We start from the raw sequence: 14,115 nt of genomic DNA on the forward strand, positions 1-14,115 counted from the left end.
TGCTGGTCCTGAGATAATGAACCACTGACTGGATTTTCATAATAAAGATCATAATAATTAGTTGTTACTTTCCTCCCACTTTTTGAGGTAAAAGTCACATAACCATTATTCATTATAACCATACAAAATTAACCACTAATAAAGGGTGAATGCAAATGAGTGGGGTGGGGACACAATTCAACCCATAGTAATAGCTACTTTTATACGGCTATTTATTCTGGATATTTCATATAAATAGAATCAGACAATGTGTGACCTTTCGCGTCTGGCTTCTTTCACTCAGCATGATAGTTGCTATGTTTTATCAAGTGTCTTCTGTGTAGCAGCAATGTTACGGGTAATCTATCGTCTTCACAACAAACCCGCAAGGTAGAAATCATCTTCCCACTTTTCAGATAAAGAAACTGAGGTGCAAAGGGCTGAAGTCACTTTGCTGAGATCTACAGATATCTCTGGTAGTATTTCTGACCAGCCCAGTGAATCTCCCTAGAGCCCCCCAACTCTACCCTCTGGGCCTGAATCTGAGCTCTGCATGTGTAAAGAGGGCAGGTGGCACGTCTCCCTGTTGCAAGCTTTTGCCTTTACTGCCGTGGGACTCATCCTCTGGGCCACCTGTGCCTTGGAGGCTGGCCTCTACCACTGAGATTTTGCCCTTCGGCTTCTGGTTGGTTTGGCCAATGGGAAGTAGAGTTGGGAGACTGGAGTGGGAGGAAAGTTTGGTTCTATTCTCGCGGCTTCTTCTCTCCATGGGTCTGTCTTGGCTCTTGCCAAGCTGTTTCTTCTACACGCCATTTTTTCTGCAACCACACCGACGTCCTTCCCTTGTCCCTTGCCTCACCACGGCTTTAGTCCCCTTAACCCAGCCCACATTTTCCTAAGACTCTTTTTTTTTATCATTATTTTTTTATGTTATGTTAGTAATGTTCCATGATTCATTGTTTGCGTATAACACCCAGAGCTCCATGTAATCCATGCCCTCCTTACTACCCATCACCGGGGTAACCCTTTCCCCACCCACCTCCCCTCTGAAGCCCTCAGTTTGTTTCCCGGAGTCCATAGTCTCTCATGGTTCGTCTCCCCCTCTGCTTTCACCCCCTTCAGTTTCCCCTTCCTTCTCCTAATGTCCTCCCTGCTATTCCTTATGCTCCACATGTAAGTGAAACCATAGGATAATTGTCTTTCTCAGCTTGACTTACTTCACTTAGCTTAATCCCCTCCAGTTCCATCCATGTCGATGCAAATGGTGGGTATTCATCCTTTCTGATGGCTGAGTAATATTCCATTGTATATATGGGCCATGTCGTCTTTATCCATTCATATGTTGAAGGGCATCTTGGCTCCTTCCATAGTTTGGCTATTATGGACATTGCTGCTATGAACATTGGGGTGCATGTGCCCTTTCTTTTCTCTACATCTGTATCTTTGGGTTAAGTACCCAGTAGTGCAATTGCTGGATCATAGGGTAGCTCTATTTTTAACTTTTTGAGGGACCTCCACACTGTTTTCTTGAGTGGCTGTACCAACTTGCATTCCCGCCAACAGTGTAAGAGGGATCCGCTTTCTCCACAACCTCACCAACATTTGTTGTTTCTTGCCTTGTCAATTTCTGCCATTCTAACTGGCGTAAGGTGGTATCTCAATGTGGTTTTGATTTAAATTTCCCTGATGGCTAGTGATGTTGAACATTTTTTCATGTGTCTGTTAGCCATTCGTATGTCTTCTTTGGAAAAGTGTCTATTCATGTTTTCTGCCCGTTTTTTGACTTGATTATTTGTTTAACCCCCAAAAACCAAAAAACCTAAGACTCTCTTTCATCAAAGGCTCTGCATTGACCCATCTGGGGTGGGGTAAATTCTCTTTCTTGCCAGGACCCAATTAGGCATCACTAGCGAATCACCAAACTCCATGCCTCACTTTGACCATTTTTGCCGTATCTGCACGACACCCGGACTATTGCTTAGGTCCTGACTTTTCTTTTGAAATCATCTTACTTTTGTTTTTCACCTGATAATGATGTTAGCTCCACTGCAAGCAATAATAGCCACGGAATTATGGGTTTGATATGAAGGCTATGTATTTTTTTTCCCTGATATCTATAAAAATACGGATACAGCTCTTTAGAAGTAACTGTATCTGGGAGGCCCTGCAAATCATCTTGCACCGACCAGATGATCTCTGGGGCCTTTTTCATCGCAGACAAGCTGTGATTCTAGATAAATGACTGAAACTTTGGTGCTTGTCTTAAGTCAAAAGCATCTTTGTAATTTATAGATTTAAACTGTTTTCTTTCCGCCGTATCGCTGCCGTAAACAGAAATGAGGAAAATAGTTCTCCTCTTTATTCTGGCGCTGATGAAAAGCCTTCTAAGTGCTACCAAATGTGGAAAAATCAGGCGGGCTTTCAGTGTATTGTTGTGCAAAGAACACAGATAAATCTGGTTTTGTGCAAGAGGAAATCTTCTACCCTCGGTTGGCCCTCACTGTGGGGGATTTGGGAGGAAGAGAGAAAAATGGAAACTTGACTAATTTTATGCCTGTCCTGGAAGGGCCCTGGATTCCTCGCCCATTGCTGGCAGGGACGTGAGGTGTGGCATCGCAGCTGTGGGCAGATCCTGCCCGACTGGGGTCTGAGGACATGTGGCTCCTTTAAGAAACAGGACAAGGCGGGAGAGAGTCCATCCAAGGCCAGTCCACAGCTGGGATGCTACTTTCCAAGCTCTTTGAACTTCGTACCTGGATACAGCCCTTCTCAGCTATGTGCAGCTCCATTCACCATTGAGACAAGGCTTCTCACACAATTTTGTGTGCATCAGAATCTTCTGGAAGTCTTGTTAAAACATGGGTTGCTGGGCCCTGTACTCCATGTGTCAGAATCAGGAGGTCTGGGGGCAGGGCCTGGCAACTTGCATTTCTCACAAGTCCCCAGGTGAAGCTGCTACTTCTGGTCTGGGGGCCACGCTTTGGGGACCCTTGAAATAAGAGGCTGAGTGTCCACCATATGCCAGCCCTTTGAGATGAAAAGATGGATGAGGCAGGATCCCTCCTTTGAATGGCTTGCTTGGCAGATAATTCAGATTCTCTGAGGGTCAGTTGCCCCATCTGTAAAAAGAGAATAATTATCCTTACCTCACATGACTATTGTGGGAATTAAGTGATACTGAGTCACAGACCTTTGCTATTTTAGAAGGACACATCTCGAGACCTTTGCAAGTCCCCAATTCTATGAATACTATTAAAACATGTAATTTTCTCCATAAAATTTAGTTAAGCATAAGTGAAAATTTTAAGTGACCCTTTTAGGCCCCTAATGATTCCCTAAATATAGGATTAAAGCAATTTATAAAGCAATTAAAATAAATTCTTGCTGGAACACTCGCTGAGGAGTTTCAGAAATTTTCTCTCAATTCCTGATAGAGTATTTGGTGGCTCCAAGCAACTTCCAAATGCGCCATTTTACCCTTGAATTTATCCCACACGACTTTTCACTTTCTCCTCATCCCTATTTGTCATATCTGCAATTGGCTTATACACAAAGTCTTATTCTTTCCCCACCAAGACACAGAATATTTTACACATCACAGGTGCTATGGCATATTTGACGTTGAATAGAGAGAACTTCAAGGCCACATCAAGACACAGATGCTGGCTAGTGAGTTAGGTTCGTTCGCGAGCTTAGATCTCTGTGGATGCACCAACCACACCACGGGGATACCATATTGCACAACTCAGAAGACGTCTTCCATGTTGTAAATCACGTCTTCTTGGGGTTGGGCCAAGTGGTGGTGCCATCTTGCCATGTGGAGATCTAACCTGTGACCGTGTTGTGGGCCTTCCAGGTGACCCACAAGATTTTGAAACTAAGATCTGGAAGCTCAAGTTAACTCGGCCAAGGCCAAGGCTCCACTTGGTATGAGAGGGCCCTTCGGAGTATCTGGAACATCATGGCGTTTCTGGCGTCGTCACCACTCTTTCTAACCTTGGCTCTTAACAGGGCATCCCCACCCCCGTACCCCCCCACCCCTGCTCCAGTTTATTCCATGGCCTTGAGTTAGCGTTTGTTAGTTAGCTCCTCATGGCCTTTGGCTCTTTCAGTCTGTAACGTACCAGGAGGAGAAGCACGTTTGAGTTTTGGTGTCAACTCAGTCACTCTCATTGCGTGGTCCAGAGCGAGGGGTACAGGTCCTTTGCTCCCCTCTGTCTTCCTCCTTAAATGGCTCTCCTGTTGACTTAGTCTCTCTGGGCTGCTCTAACAAAAGACCCCAGACTCAGCAGCTGATAAATAATAGAAATCTACTTCTCAGAGTTTTGGAGGCTGGCAGTCCAAGATCAAGGCATGGTCAAGTGAGGGCTCTCCTCCTGGTCTCAAACTTCTTGTCACACCCTCACATGGTGGAAGGGGGAGGAAGCTTTCTGAGGCCTCTTTTATGAGGACACTAAGCTCCACCCTCATGACCCAAGTACCACCCAAAGGCCCCATCCAAATACCACCCACCTGGGGGTTAGCTTTTAACATATGAATTCTGTGGGGACACCCATAAATATGTTTGGGGAATAAAATAAGAGCGTCACAAAGGCATGCAATTCGTTTGCAGGTAGGGTTCGTCCATGTCATATCGACTGGTTAACTCCTTTATTTTTGTAGTATGCAGAAGAAAACCCGGTAGACTCTGAGTTTCCCAGAGAAGATGTGTTTTAATGCAGCGCCGTTATCGTCATCACACAAAACCAAGTTGCAATATTTTTATGGAGTAACCTGAAGAGATTTCAGAGTTCTCAATCTAGTGCATTATACTTTATAATCATGAAAATTAACTTCAATGAAAAGTAGCCTACCTAGTCTTTCTGTATTTAGGGGATTTCGGTCCTATAGAACAGCGGTCTGCTTTCCGCATTAAGGAAAGTCCCTGCATTGCTCTGGACTGGCTCTCAGTTCTGTGGGCCACGGGTTTGTGGAGTTGCCAGGCTTTTCGTGTGTGAACCTTGTCCCTGCTTTCCTGATAATCGTGAGAGTCAGGGTTGAGAGCTCTGGGCCCCCTTCAATCCCTCCGCAAGGTGGCTGGCCTTTGCTGCTCATTTATCAGTCTCTTTGGGGTTGCTTTTCTCATGGGAATGACAGGGGTTCCTTTGTAATTTGCAGACTCTCTGTTCCCAGCAAGGACCCTAGGCACATCTGAGCATTCAGAAAGGGCAGTGCTATGACTGTTTCCACATGAACGCACATTTCTTGTTAGGCGGGACAGATGCTGAGACCTCCTGGCTCAGCTCTAGCTCTCAGCTAATTCCACTACTTGAGGTCCCCTCCGTAGATCTCATTCTACCTCTCTGGAGCCGTTGTGTAGATGTTGGTAGACAACTGGCCTCCTTTCCCGGTGGCTTTTCTTTTCCTAGCTGAGAACGCGGGTTTCTAAAAGCAATTTCCCGTAGGACATGGTCCTGGTTTCCAACACCTCCCTGGACACATCTCCGTGCCACTGTGGTTTGCCACTGTCCTTCTTAAAGTGGGGCGTCCAGAAATAATTGCAATAGGCCACGTGTCCCTGAATAGGGAGAAGCATTTTGTGAGTACGACCTTCCCGATCTTAAATAAAATAACCTGTTTATTTGACACTGCTGGGGGGTGAGCTAGAGCTGGTGAATATTCACGCTCTCAGCAAGAAATTGGTAGATTAGGCTGTATGTAATAGAAAACTCTAGTGCTCAGAGATCTGGGAAACACCATAGTGTCACAATGATGATCGTAGAGACCACTTATTGGGTACGTACATTTTATGTGAGGCAGCACATCTAATTCTCATAATCCCGAGAGGTTAGGTGTAATAGATGATAATCATGCCATTAAATCCCATTTTGCAGATAAAGAAACTGAGGTCAGTGGGATTCGATCGTCTGCCAGGTGACAAGCACAGGATGAAAAATTTTTCTTTTATATTTTCTGCTACACTCCATTCCCTTTTGATGTTTGGGATGATTAAGTAAAAAGAGGCGTTTAACGGAGAGACTTTGCTGCTTTCAGGGAGTGGAAGGGTCATTATTTACAACAGAGAGAAGAATTTGAGCCTCCCCGGGCAGAACCACGGTAGAGACGGCAGAGACGGCAGATGGGACTTTTGAAACAGACGCCCTCTAAGACTCCGTGATCAATACAGTTCTTTCAGGGTTTAAGCACTGTAGACTTTTCTAGATGGAAGCCAAGCCTGTGGGCTTGTAGCTCCCTGACATGAAGGCACCCAAGGGATTCAATAGGTTTTGTAAAAATAAATACATAAATAAATAAGTAAATACGTCTAACAAAATGAAAGTAGTTATGTTAAGTGTCTTGGAGCTAAAACAGAGGACTGAATTATTTTTGTCCCTTCTGGCCTCTGTGGGTCATGGACACAGATGTGTTCTCTTTGTGGCGGAGGAATCCCCCGCTAGGCACGTTTAAAGACAGATTCCCTGGGCTCTGATGTTCTTCCAGTAGGTCTGGGGTGGGTCCAAGGGCTTCTGATCAGCACATGGGCTTGGAACTCCACCGTGGGCTTCCAACCTTGGACTTCAGGATGACTGAAGCTTGTGACACCGCCAGCCCGTCGGACAAAACCCCCTGAGTTGATTTTTATTTGCTGAACTGAACTTGGCGATTGTACAATTTCATACACACTTCGCACACGCATCGGACCACAGGTCTTAAAAACGGCAACAGCACGGGCTGTCGCGCCAATAGATCGAAAGAGATTCATGAAATGATCTTCAAGCTAAGCGGCAAATTCCATAATTATCAGTATTCTTTTTGTGTACGGTACGAGTTTGCATAATTTCCCTGTGGTAGAATACAGAGAAAGCAAAACAATAAACTAAGAGATCTACCAATTCATTGGAGCACAAAATTTAAATCCGTGTTTGCTAACAATATTTCAATTTCTGGGCAAATCTAACATGGAGAGACTGAATAATTATATTTCCATCTTTACTTTGGGAGGGGTCTGTGTATCTATTGCTTTGGTTAAGAATGCTAAAAACCTGGAACTCTCCACTGTGATATTTACCTTTGTCAGATAAATGTATTGCCTAAGAGTGTATTGATTTTGTCTTACAAACATAGTCATCAAGTGATCGCTCTAGGTCTTAGAGCGAGAGAAATTTAGCATTCAATTTAGGCTTTGGGGATGCGAAGTCCTTGCATGAAGAAAATACACCAAAAATATCATATTAATAATCAGTTGTTTATGTGCCTTAGTTTACGAGACATTTTAAAAACCTTGACCTGGGGGCGCCTGGGTGGCACAGCGGTTAAGCGTCTGCCTTCTGCTCAGGGCGTGATCCCGGCGTTATGGGATCGAGCCCCACATCAGGCTCCTCCGCTATGGGCCTGCTTCTTCCTCTCCCACTCCCCCTGCTTGTGTTCCCTCTCTCGCTGGCTGTCTCTCTCTGTCAAATAAATAAATAAAATCTTAAAAAAAAAAAAAAAAAAAACCTTGACCTGGTTTGCTTCCCTCCCACACCCTTAAAGTAAAGAGACCAAAATCGTCACGAAACTTCTTTAGATTCTGTAGCCATGATTCCGTCTGTGTGCGCTTTTCCACCGATTTGTATTCAAATTTGTTGTTGATGTGCAGTTTCTGAGAGTCGTGCCCCTTGATAGGAAAACCTCTGTTAACCCACACTGACCCAGGAGAGACTATGTTTCGCACCCTATATACAGAGGGAGGTAAATTAAAATTAAATGAGTGATAGCAAAATGGCTAACATTGCACCTTTCAGCTTCTTTTTTTTTTTTTTTAAAGATTTTATTTATTTATTTGACAGAGAGAGAGACAGCCAGCGAGAGAGGGAACACAAGCAGGGGGAGTGGGAGAGGAAGAAGCAGGCTCATAGCGGAAGAGCCTGATGTGGGGCTCGATCCCATAACGCCGGGATCACGCCCTGAGCCGAAGGCAGACGCTTAACCGCTGTGCCACCCAGGCGCCCCACCTTTCAACTTTTTGATTCATTCATTCATTCGTTCATTCATTCCTCAAAGATGTATTTTTTTTAAAGATTTTACTTCTTTATTGTCAGAGAAAGAGAGAGAGCACAAGCAGGGGGAGCGGCAAGCAGAGGGAGGGGGAGAAGCAGGCTCCCCGTGGAGCCAGGAGCCCGACACAGGGCTCGATCCCAGGACCCTAGGATCATGACCTGAGCCAAAGGCAGACATTTAAGCCACTCAGCCACCCAGGCGCCCCTCCTCAAATAGGTATCGAGCATCTATTATGTAAGTGGATGTTTAAAGGAGGCCATGTTATTCTGATTTTAGAAGCACTGTCTACAAGACATTCCAGAAGCTAAGTCCTTTGTAATTAGCCATTGTGTCCATTTGCATTATTTTGGTGGTAAGGCACAGAAAACAACTCAAGTTGGCTCACTGGGTAAAGAGAACTTACTGGTTCTTGTAAAATTTCAAGCTGTAGGGCTAGCTTTAGGCAAAGCTTGATCCAGCAGCTCAAATAACTGGGCGTTGGTTTCTCTTGGTCCCATGGAATGATGGCCTCCTCTTAAAGCTCCACGTGGTGGCCCCACCTCAGCTCACAAGTCTCTTATCAAGTAAAATAAAATGACTGTGGCAGCCGGGAGCCCCACATCTCCACGGGGGCCACAACTAGGCTGAGGGTATCAAGGCGCTCATCTTGGATGAAAAATTTAAATGGGCACTCAAAACACTCAGTAGTCAAGATACAGAATATTTTCATGCTATGTGAAAACAAATGCAAATTAATGCAAAAATCTATGATGAACAATATCAAAGATTTTATTTTTTTATTTTATTTTTTTAAGTGGAATGGTGTTTATTTTTTTAATTTTTTATAATAATTTTTTATTATGTTATGTTAGTCACCATACAGTACATCCCTAGTTTTTGAGGTAAAATTCCATGATTCATTACTTGTGTATAACACCCAGTGTTCCATGCAATATGTGCCCTCCTTGCTACCCATCACCAGACTATCCCATTTCCCTCCTCCCCTCTGAAGCCCTCAGTTTGTTTCCCAGAGTCCATAGTCTCTCATGATTCATTCCCCCTTCTTTTTACCCCCCTTCCTTCAAAGATTTAAAATTTTTATTCTATTTTACTTTAAGTCATCTCTGCCCCCAACATGGGGTTCCCAGTAGGTTCAGCTAACATCTCTGTTTTCTTCTGGGCCCTCACTGAGTTCTGCTCCATCCGAGAACCAAGTGCTGTGGCCAGAGGAATGGAATACACCCCCTGGCTTCAGCTACTAAGAGCCCAGTTGTGGAGTTGGGGGTAGGGTCGGTCCTGTTGCAGCCAATCGACTATGCATGGGACAACTGGCTGCAGAAAGAAAGACCATAAAAATCAGGGTATTGTCGCTCTAGGACGGAACCATGAATCTCAGGTGTCAACTAGGTACCTGTCACTCTAGTCATTAATTTAATTAACTGATTCCATCTTTTCTCCATTCCCCAAATAATCTGTTACTTAGCTCAACTATTACAAATTGGTATTTATCGTGACTGTCGGAAAAGTCCATGTTCTCAATATTCTGCTTCCCCACCCCCAGCGTGTTTGTTTGGTTTTAATGAGGTCAAGAAAGAAGAGGGGATCAATGGGTAGGAGGGTTCTAGATGCTTCTACGCTGTTAGAGGGTGTGTAGGGGGATCACTGAGATGGCAACCCACAACATCTTCTTTGGGTCTGTGTGTCATCCTAATAACAGTAGGGGTGTGTGTGTGTGTGTGTGTGTGTGTGTGTGTGTGTGCTTGGGCATAATCACAAACACTGATCTACACATAACAGGAAAGCTGGTGGGTGGTGAATGTGTTAGGAACGGGAACTGAGATTTTCCTCAACTGAGAAATCCAAACTATCCAGCTTGGGGAGCAGTCTTCCCTGGGGCACAGTGGTGACTGTCACAAGCACATTCTCAGTGAGGTCCTCACTGAGTGTCTCTGATGATACAGGTGCTGCTCACACCTGCACGCGTGGGGTGTGTGTGTGTGTGTGTGTGTGTGTGTGTGTGATATATGCAAGGTGTTTTCAGCTGCAATAGCTTAGCTCCTTTCCAAGCTGGTATTTTTACTTCCTCTTTTAACAGAAAACAAAAAAAAGACTTGGACTTAGATAGGTTGCAGAACAATGTAGCACCAAGGACAAATCAGTCGAGAGTGGCTGAGATCAGATTCAGATCCAGATCCTTCTGGCCCCCAGTCTCACGCTCCTTGGCTGCCCCTGGCCCTATAGATAATAGACCCGGAGTCACGGGGCCGGGTCTGCTCCCAGGTGTGTAACTCGGGGTCCTGCCTCGGGCCGGTCGCTTCCCCTGTCCCGCCCTTGTGTTCCAATATACACCATCACTTTGAAGTTCTGCTTTGCCTTACCAGTTCAGCAATCCTTTCCCATCCGGGTTTGCATACACCTGTCATATTCTTCTAGACCACGGCCGCTGTCCTCTCTGTGAGCTCGGAATCTATTTCAGGGAACCTCGGGAGGGGTTGGTATGATAAATGGTACAGTTGATTCGACTGGGGAGGGGATAGTGAGGATATTAAACGGACTTAAAAATGGTTCGGTTTCAAGAGCGGCAAGGACTTGGTAAATAAAAAAAAAAAGAAACCTTTTCTTTTTAGTTTTAAAACGAAATCCATAACGGCTCTTCTTCATAAACTGCAATTATTTTTAAATCGCTCTGATGAATAATTTAAAGACCCACTGGGTGAGGCAATTAGTTTTAAGTGTGGATTAATTGCTTTCTTTATCATATTCCGTATTCCTTTTTTTTTTTTTTTGCATAAAATGGACAGATATTTTATCTTCTTTAAAAATATTTGGTGTTTTCTAAAATGTTCTGATAGGTGAAAAAGGAAGTTTTCTGCAGCCTTTATAAAACGTGAAGCACATGCTTCTGGGTCTGGGCCCGCCCCTGCTTGGGGGGCACGAACAAAGTCCTAGAGTTTTCTCTTCCCCTCTGGTAATCCAGCAGGCATTACCTGTGCTGATGGCCATCAGCCTTTTTGAGAGTGTGACCCTCAGTGAGAAATTGTGGCCCAGGACAAATACCTACACAGACACATTCACACAAAAGTTATATAGGGGCGCCTGGGTGGCACAGCGGTTAAGCGTCTGCCTTTGGCTCAGGGCGTGATCCCAGCGATCTGGGATCGAGCCCCACATCAGGCTCCTCCGCTGGGAGCCTGCTTCTTCCTCTCCCACTCCCCCTGCTTGTGTTCCCTCTCTCGCTGGCTGTCTCTATCTCTGTCGAATAAATAAATAAAATCTTTAAAAAAAAAGTTATATAGGACAGGAGTTCTTGAATACAATACTTAAACTCTTTCGCATGCCCACTGATATTTACCACTGCACGCAACTTCAAGTGTGGTCCAGCATGGTAACTTTTGGAGGAAAGAAGTAGGTTCTGGGGGTGACTGACTGAGTTCTATTTCTTGACCTGGGCGGTAGTTAGAGGGACGTTCACCTTATAATAATAAGTCACTAGGTGGTATAGTCATCTGATTTTGCTACATAAAGGTTAGTAATGTGGGTTGCAGCAGTTTGAAAGATGCTGTGCTGGGAGCACAGAAACCTGAATGAATAGTATCACAGCTCCCTGCCAATCTACGTTTTGTTTTTAAAGCAGAGAGAGAACATTCAACTAGAAAATCCAAGGGTGATCTTAGGGACCACAGAGAGTGTAGAAGAGCGGCCGAGCCTCCCCTCTGGCCACGCCGCAGGCTGGGGGATGGGTGGGGGGAGGGCTTGAGAACCAAATCCGTGAGTCTCATTTTCGGACCCAAGTCTGTCCCTCACTAGTGGCTTTCCTGAGTCACTGGCGAGGCCAGGCACTCAGGTTGGGGTCTATGGTTTCTTTTGGAAGGAGGCATTCATACGTACAAGAAAGAGAGAAAGAGAGAGATAGAGAGAGACCAAGAGACAGAGAGAGAGCATTTCACTGTTACGGACTTCAAACTTTGTCTTTTCTCCCATTTGGAAAGAAGTACACTCTCTTTAATCTTTCCATGCCAATCAGGTTCCTCTAATGGGTACCTGTGAGTTAACATTGCGTATTTATTTCCCTCATTTTATTGATCTGTCTTGAAACAGTCTTAAAGAACCAATCGACCTTTAGAATACAAGTCTATAGCATGACGGGAGCTGAAATCTTGGGTTCTAGCCTTGGTCCTGACCTGCAGTAGCTTTGTGGTCTTGGGTAAAGGGAAGTGGATGTCTTTTCATCAGTCAGGAGCAATCAATTTTACTATTTTTGTTCTCCAAGGACATAATGGCATGAGCTTTTATCTCCCAAGTAGCACAGTTTTTATTTAGTGTTACGAAAAATCATTCAGAACCTGGAAATAAGGCCAATAGGTGAGTGGCATGTCCTTTGAATGTCATGCATGGCTCCAGACTCCCTGAAGGTGGGGAAGGTATTTTGTTCAACCCTCTGCTTACGATTGGTTAAAGGTCCAAACACGTTCACGTCGAGCTTTTTTGTCCAGCAGAGATACGAGTAATTTCTATCTGATTGAACCGACGACCCCAAATGTTACAGTTTATTACCTTGTTGAACTTGAAATGGTTTTCTATCTAACCCAGAAATCATATCCTAACATTTCTTTGGTTAAATATCCAGCCCTTGCAATGTTCTTCGAGTGAGTCTTAATGTATTGCTGGTTTCTCCATTAATTAATGAATTGAGTCAAACCTTTGACACATGTTCGTTTTATATTTACACAAGAGTCAAAGTTTTATCTTGTTGCAAATTATGCTTTTTGTAGGTTGCTGTACAGAGATGCTTCAGTGGACTAACCTGACAGAGTCGATTACGCTGGGTTGCCTGAGATGTGTATCTCAAGGGCCATGTGAGCCCAGGCTCGTCTTTTCTTGCTTCCAGAATGAATCCCAAGTGACAAGAGAACTCTAAACTTGGCTGGCTTTCAGTTTCTCTAGATTTCTTCTTTTTTTCAAACCTTTACACGCTGTATGTTTGTTTAGGCTCTCATTCGTTATTCCCATCAGTGGGCACTGTCACTGGGAATTTGGTTTTATGGTCCAACGATGTGGTGACCTCTCATGAACAGACAATGGGTCACTATTCTCTAGACATGAGACAGACATTCTTATCTGATAGTGTTAAAAAAAATTATGGTTATTCGTGAGCACGAATCAATGAAGAATTTCATGCTCATTAGAAAGAAGAGTTGAGGGGCGCCTGGGTGGCTCAGTCGTTAGGCATCTGCCTTCGGCTCAGGGCGTGATCCCAGCATTCTGGGATCGAGCCCCACATCAGGCTCCTCTGCTGGGAGCCTGCTTCTTCCTCTCCCACTCCCCCTGACTGTGTTCCCTCTCTCGCTGGCTGTTTCTCTGTCAAATAAATAAATAAAATCTTTAAAAAAAAAAAAAAAGAAAGAAGAGTTGAGATCTGAACTAGTGCATTTTTAAAAAATAGTTGGCTTATTTATTTGAGAGAGAGAGAGGGAGTGTGAGTGGGGGTGGGCAGAGGGAGAGACAGAGACTCAAGCAGACTCCTCGCTGAGCGCGGAGCCTGACATGGGGCCGGATCTCACCACAACCTGAGCTGACATTAAGAGTCGGTCGTTTAACCAATTGAGCCATCCAGACGCCCTTGAACTAGTGGATTTTTGTATTTCTGGATTATTTTTCACTGGAGGCTGGCTGAGGGTGTAGGCTTGAATCCATGAGCTCTCTGTGTCTGGAGGTCTATGTGTCTGTGGTTCAGAAGAGGATTCGCTATCTTGTTCAAGTATGAAAGGTTTTCTTACTTCTAGATTAATTGTTACCTCTTAAAATCAAGGAGCTGCGATCTGACTGGTTTTCAGAAATTGATAAATTTTATATAAATTTCATATTTTCCAGATTCACAGAATATAAAGAAATCTCACTTTCAAATAATAGATTTTTAAAAATGTTCCTCAATGGCAATGTTAGCTCATAAATGCTTTAATATAAAAATCCAAGTTCACAGTTAAGATAAATCTTTGGAAAAATTAGACTGGTTTAATAATTTTGGTTTAAAAAATAAGAAATAAGTAAATGTCTTCTCCTCGATTTTATTAGTATGGAGGTTTTGTTAAACATTCTCATGAACTTCCTAGCCTTTTAATATTGGTTTACTGACCAGAT

This window comes from Ursus arctos, unplaced genomic scaffold, assembly GCF_023065955.2.
Source record: "Ursus arctos isolate Adak ecotype North America unplaced genomic scaffold, UrsArc2.0 scaffold_2, whole genome shotgun sequence".
Taxonomy (NCBI): Eukaryota; Metazoa; Chordata; class Mammalia; order Carnivora; family Ursidae; genus Ursus; species Ursus arctos.